This window comes from Glycine soja, chromosome 1 (genome assembly GCF_004193775.1).
Source record: "Glycine soja cultivar W05 chromosome 1, ASM419377v2, whole genome shotgun sequence".
Classification (NCBI taxonomy): Eukaryota; Viridiplantae; Streptophyta; class Magnoliopsida; order Fabales; family Fabaceae; genus Glycine; species Glycine soja.
Window position 1 is genome coordinate 5,878,333 of NC_041002.1, and position 7,980 is coordinate 5,886,312.

Here is a 7,980-nt window from a genome sequence, read left to right on the forward strand (position 1 = left end):
CTAAATTAATATAATTCTACAATTCTAAAATTATTTAAACATTTAGTGTTTTATTTTTAACTTTTAAATGATATCTTGTCCACTGAATGTGAATTGTCTTCATGATCTCTGGTTCCAATGGTCTTGGATCAATATACTACATGATATAATAAAACATAAGTTAATAAATATAAAGAAATTTATATGTTTCACAATTCATGAGAAGAATAAGGAAGAAGAAGGTCATGGAATGTGGATTCTAAGTCCAGTTCATTTGACTTCTATAGTTAGACTGCAAATTACCAACCCAAAGGTGAAATCCCTTACAAAGGAAAAGACCAAATTTTAAGTGACAAATTATAGCCAAATTATAAAGTGGAATTGAAAAAGAAAATTATAGCCAAATTAATATAGTGATTCTCAAACCCTTAAACCCAAGTTCTAGCTTGATTACTCTACTCCAAGTTCAAACGTTTATTCTCATGTAAAAATGAGAAAACTAAATCCAATGAGATTTTTGTTAATATATTATTATTTGCAATATTTGTCAAAAGTTTGCATTCAAGCCAAACGTGAGGCTCATAGTACTTATCATATTTGTCTACTCATCGAACCCGACACTTCTATTTCCCTTTCCATTCAATTTTTAAAGTGCCTAAGTGTAAAAGCATGTTCTCTAAATCACAACTCTATTATATAAGCTAAATCACAACTCTATCTCTCTGCCTCACACACATTCCAAAATGCCTAACAAATTTCACATTCAAACCACACTCATGTGCTCCACGACATTACATTAACACCATAGTCAAATTCCATATTCTATATTCCATTAACACCATAGTCAAATGTCAATCTAATGAAGTATTAAAATATTGATTTCAATATTGGAAAATATACCTACTGCGAGAGACGGATAGGCGAAAAGACGTGACACTTTGATAAGATATCTGAAAGTGTGCTATGGCGACATGAACGAAGTGGAGATTGAGAGGCAGCGAGAAAAGATTGGAGGAGCTAAGACGGAGAGGAAGAAGCACGAGAGTGGAAGAGGTGAGACGAAGAGGAAGAGGCGCAAAATGGTAAGTGAATTAAGGCGTAGACACAATTTATATTCTTAAAAACCGATTTTGTTAACATCGATTTTTCACTAAAAACCGATGTTAATAAACTGATGTTAACTTATCAGATTGTTAACATTGATTTTTGAAAAAAAAACAATGTTAACTTATCATTTCACAACATTGGTTTTTGAACAAACTGATGTTAACATAAGTTAGTTAATATTAGTTATACGAAAAACTAATGTTAACCAACTTATTTTATTTACAAATATATCACCGCATTTTTGTTAATATTAATTTTATCAAAAACTGATATGAACTTAACGACATTAAATATATATTTTGGAATAGTAATTCTTGTTGAAAAATTTGATTGATTCGTTTTAATGATTTTTAATTATATTATTCATTTATAGGACTCTAACTTAAAATTTAAAGGATTTAAATTTATTTTTACTGTCATCAATGACATTGTAAAATACAAATGAGATAAGGTGAAAAAATAGAAGTAAATGATAAAATAAATCAAATGAATATTTCTTTCAAATGATAAAATAAATCATATAAAAACAATAAAAGATGCAATAAAAAACATTATCTATGTTTTTCTCTCTCAAATATCTTTTTTTTTTCCTCAAAAATATTCATTTTTAAGACATGATACAAGTTAAATATGAATATTTCGTTGATAAGAATTTGATTTTTAGTTCACCAAATTTTAGAGAACTAACTTTCAGACTTAATTCACTTGACATATGAATAATATAAATAATCATGTTCATATGGATAATATGATTCAGTTGACATGTTTTAACATCTAAACTAACTAACCATGTGCGCGAAACAATCATATTTAAGAATCACTATAATTTAAAACTTTTTTTAAGTATTTAATATAACTATATATTTAAAATACAAATTTAAAATTATTAATTAAATTAAAATAATTTAATATCAATTAATCTACCTACAAAGTGATCATTAAAATGATCTAATTCACTAATATGATTCAAATTCATATCTTAATACTAATATTTAAAAATATTAAAATTAATTTCATGTAAGTTACAAACAAACTGTTCCTTTTCCTTTTTATTAATGAGACTCAACTTCCAATGGTGCTTTTATCCCCTCTGACATAGTTGAAATAGCACTATTATATTTATTTTGTTGTTAACTATGCTGTCATTATACTATTACCATAATCATTCCCTGGGTATGCTGCACCTCACTCACACGTGTGAGGGGGAAGAGACTCTCTCTCTCTCCATTCATCGGGTTGCAGAGTCTAAGGCTGTCACCCTTCAACGTGGTGGATGTTTACTTGTAGGTCGTGGCTGTGCAGAGATACCTTTCTTTTCAAAGCAGAAGATGAAAATGAGGACTCTAATTTTATTTATGGGTCTATCTAATTAGTATCTTTATGATATTAATAAAAAGACTCATAAAAAATAATATTTATTATAAAATATAAAAATACGTAAAAAAATTAATTTAAAATATAATTTTACATATTCTAATAAAAATATTTTTCTTTTTAACTTTTTAACACATGTATTCTAAGGATTAAAGGTACTGGTTTATATTTGTTTTATTTTATTCAACTTTTTTTCTTTGTCTTGCCCTAGCCATTGATACACAAGTAACACAACAAGAGACCCTGCCATGTTCATGTACACCCTATGCCATAGCTACCCTATTCATGCATTCAGCTATATATATTAGTCTTTCTACTACTATGACTCTCTCTGTCCATCCCCATCACATCACCAGGCCAGTGCATATAAGTGTGCATACATATTACAGGAGTTCGTTCAGTCACAGAACAAATGCACACATATCATGTACTCTTATAATAACCTCATCATTAATAATTTTTTTCAACCCCATTTTAAACTATATACTTATTTCCATGCAATAAAATGATTTTAAAAAATGGTATGTTTGATGGAGGGAAGAGGAAGATAAATTGAATAGAAGTTGTGAGTTTTACGTGAATCATATATTTTTACGTTTTATTTTAATTTATATTTTATATTTTTATCCTCTCAAATTTCAGCCAAACACAACATAAGATTAATTGGTGTGAGTATTTCTATAAGAGCAAAGTCCTGGTATATTAACACTCCTTAAAGTTTTTCAGAATCGCACATAATAATTTTAGTGTTTAATGTTTGTAATAATTTTTTTATGGTGATATTTGTATTAAATATTCACCGTAAAAAATAATGATTAATTTTTATCAAAGATCATAAATATATATTAGATAAATATTTCCGTCAGAATATGATTCAAATTTAAGATTAAGATTTAAATCTTAAATCACGCGATTAAGAGATATAAGTCGTTATCACTCATATCAATCATCTTTATCGAGAATGTTAAGAAATATATAAGAAAATGTTAGTATAATATTTTTAAATATTAAAGATATAGTGTAATATATAAAAAGTGAAAAGGTAATATTTTTAGACGAATTAATGTAAAAAATAGTGTTGTATATAATTAAAAAAATCAAACTACGAGTATAATTCAGATAAATTGATTTATGAAAAATTATCCTCAAATATTTAAGCACATTCATACTCAAGTTCAGATATAAAATTGCTAACTAAATTGAAATAATGTTATGCTAAATGATTCATGTCCTAGGAGCAAAACTGAAATATATACACAAATAATGAAAGTGATAATAAATTAATTATAATATGATCACAAATTCACAAATTTTTTAAATAGAAAATCAAATGTGTACTGTAGCTTCAGTTGGGCACACCTTCTCAAATAAAGCTTTTTTCGTCATCAATGAATTTTTTGGCTTATTTAAATAAAGTTGAAAACAAAATATCAATTTGTCATTATATAAATAAAATAGTAGCTAATTATACCAGTCATTACACAAAATGAGGCTAGTGTATCTGAAATAGACTTTAACCTGGGATTCAGTTTAACACTTCAACCACCTGAAGTCGACCCAACAACCAAACACTTTTGCCTTTGCGAAAAGCATTAATTGGTGAATAGTTATAAACCATATGTGTTGTTAGTACTGTTCCTGCACACCTGCTGCCTCAACCAATTCACATAACAGTTCACGACAACGTCATTCTCAATACCAACCGTATACTATCTGACGCGGTAATTTGTAGTATGTTTTTTAAATCTTGGCCTACAAAAATTTAATTGTAACAATTTTTATGAATAAATATTTGATGTTATTAGTATATTTTTTATATAATAATTTTTAATTTTTAACATATTAATTTCTTAATTAACATTATGCTAACAATGTTAGAATTTTTCATAAATTCTCGTGGGTTACAATTATTTTGACATTTTGTTTTACAGAAACCGGGCTAATATTAGGGTAATATTTGATGATATTTAAGTTCACTAATTGTGATTAATTGTTCAAGAGCTTTTTTGGATACCTAATTTTGATTGGTGTGAGAATTAATATGGATCTAACCACTAGACTCATAATGTACGATGCCAAGGATCATTAAATAATGCGACTAAATCTTCTTTACCGTCACGATATACAAGTGCTCACTAGGATTTATCGCATTGAAAATCTTAAGATAAAGAAAGACTTGCTTTCTCAACAATTCGTGCAATGCAAACAATTCTAATACATCAAATCATGTTATCAATAAATAAGTAATTAATCAGTGCTTTAAATAAAATATGCCTAAAAAAAATTCATATAAGATATGTGTTTGGCATAATTTTTTCTTAGATCATATTTTTGTCCTTGTATCTAAGGTATCATATTACATCAAATTCATATTTTTGTTTCTTACCTGAGAAATAAATTTACCTTTTCCACTCTAGTCTTTGTCTTTCTATATAGTTGTATCATCAACGCTATTCCAAAGAAGAAAATTTCCACATTCTTCCCTTCCAACAGTGTTACTGCTTGGTGTTTTCCATTCACAAGAAACCCAATCCAATAAAGAAAAATAAGAAGAGGGCAGAAGAAGATGGAGGAAAAAAGATGAGCATGTTTGTGTGTTTTCAATGTTCTTGTTTTCTCAACTGATTGATAACTCAGCTATTCATATATTATTAAAACAAATATTGAGAGAAAACCCTATTTTATTTTACTGCTCTCATTCTGACCTATAAAACCCAATCGCAGACGTTTTTATTAATTTCTGTCATCTGAAACAGGACGTACGGTACGGAACATATGTTTATCCGTTGAACAGAAATTTTTTAACCAATTATATACGGTGTTTGTATAAAAGGAATTAGGCTTTTTTAGTGAAAAGGAGTATTTTTTATTTATTTTTCATATGGATCTGTTTTGAATTAATAAGACAAATGTAATAAATTGGAAAAGGTATTACAACTTCTAAGTTAAAAATCATAATAATTGTAACTAAAATCATAAATAATTTTATAAATTTAGTATAAATATTTTTTTCGACAGTCGTAATTCGTTTTGTTTTGTTTATATGACTTTAAAGTTGTAATTTTTTTTATTATGACTTTAAAGTCATAATATCTTTTTTTAATAAAAGTTTTAAATTTTTTTATGGTAAATTTTTTTATTTTATTTTGTTTTGTTTTCAAAAATTTTAAAATTGTAAAAGAAATTATTTATTTAATTATTAAATAAATAATTTTAGTTTTACTTGTTATTTGTTTTATTTAATATGTTGTATATTTTTATGGTTTTATTTAATATGTTATATATTTTTTTAATGTTTTATTATTTAAAATATATTATATCTTTTAATATTGTTTTATTTACATATTTTTGTTTATTTAAAATTTAGATAATCTTTTAGTAATAAAAGTAGTTGTTAAATTAAAAAAAAATATAATACATTAATATAAAATGAACAATATAAATTAAAGAGAAACATAAAAAGTAGAAATTACATTAGTCATCTACTTGTTTAGATGGACAGTTAGTACGATTATGTCCTTCACTTTTCTACAATGAGCATTTCTTAGACATATATGAAATTGGTTCGTTCATCTCATTATGTATATGAGTAGTGATTGACCTTCTTGATATCTGTTGTCATTTCAAATGATCAGACATAAAATGTGAACTTAAATATTGGGACCATTTATCTTCACTTCCAAGGGTAAAATGATTTATCTAAGCTGGTTGTGGCAAAATTTTCAACAACGTTTAGTTGATGCTGATGATGTTGTTATTACACAACATGCTAGAGCTCATATCATGATGCTGATAGGTGACTGTTTGATGCTAGAAATATTAGGTGCAAGAATTCATTTTATGTATTTCCTTTTATTATCAAATTTGACTGAGGCAGGTCATTACAGTTGGAGTGCAGCAGTATTAACATCCTTTTCCAAGCTCTAGATCGAGCTATGAAGCCTGACCAAACGGAAATCATTGGATGTTTGTTGTTGCAACAATCATAGGCGTGGGACCGCATTAAATGTATTTTCCCAAAGATAGATCACCTATCCATGAAAAAAGTACTTGAAGGACTTGGATTTCCTCCTGCACGAAGGTGGTCTCGTCCAACAACCCAAACAAACATTCCCACCAATTCAATTAGATTGATACACGTCATATTTGATAAATTACATATGAATGAGGTTCATTTCTTAATTTTGACGAGTTAAGTATTTTTTTTGTTTCCTATTTGAACTTAAATATGTGACAATAATAATGTATGTCTTACAATTCTTGTGGACTCCTTATGGCACACCAGAAATAAGGTCATTAATTAATGATGTTGATGTATCAATGATTGTTCGGGCAAAAATCCCTCTCATATGTTTTGCAATTGTGGAATGACATTCAACAGACAAGGTGATGAGACAATTTGGACTGCGACAAATTATTTCAGATGACCCACCAAACTTAGACCAACTCAATGACATAGACACGAGAGGGAGAACAAATATTTTTTTGCCTCACCATCATCGTCACTGGATTGTTAGATGGAATGATTGGAATGATTATATTGTTCACGATGCACCAAGGTCTTTTGCATGAAAAATCAAAATACATGCAATGGTATATTCGACGAACTAAACGATATATATCGCATGATGAGACACTATCTACTAAGGTTGTATGTTTAATTTACAATTTTTAAAAATTATTCATTATTATTTATAACTTTGTAAATCTTAATTCATAATATTATCCTGGTCATCACCAACATCAATCATATGGTGAACCTCTAGTGCATGTTTCTGGATATATGCCCTAACATCATTCATCACAAGCACAATATCAATTAGTGGCTTCTTTCTCTAGATATGCGTCTCAAGGATGTCAATAAAGTTTTCAACCATTAGGGTTCTCATCATATATGCCTCAATACTCATTTCAAATTCATTCTACCTCAAATGTTTTTTATGGACCCTCACAAAGGTTTAACACCACTTTCAACACTCCATCATCTGCATAGAATCTACTACCATTGAGCTCTTGTTATTGTCCATCATTACCTACTCAAATGCGTGACATGCGTCATGATGATGATAAGGAAGATAATGATAACAATAATACCAACTATAACGATAATGATGATGATGATGATGACAACAGTGGTGATCGTGTTCCTTAACAACAACACAATTACACATGACCATCCTAGAACAAGAGGAGAATAAACATGTGCAAATCCAGTCCAGTCCAATCAGATGAGAGACCTCGACGCAGATCTAGAAGAACTCGTTGTGGGACATCATCTCATTATTAATTTAAAAAAACATGTAATTTTCATATAAATGTCTTTGATTTTTAAATAAAAATATTTTAAAATTTCAGTATCTATTTTATTAATAGATTATCTAAATTTTAAATAAACAAAAAATATTTAAATAAAATAATATTAAAAAGATATAATATATTTTAAATAATAAAACATTAAAAAATATATAGCATATTAAATAAAGCTATAAAAAATATACAACGTATTAAATAAAACTAATA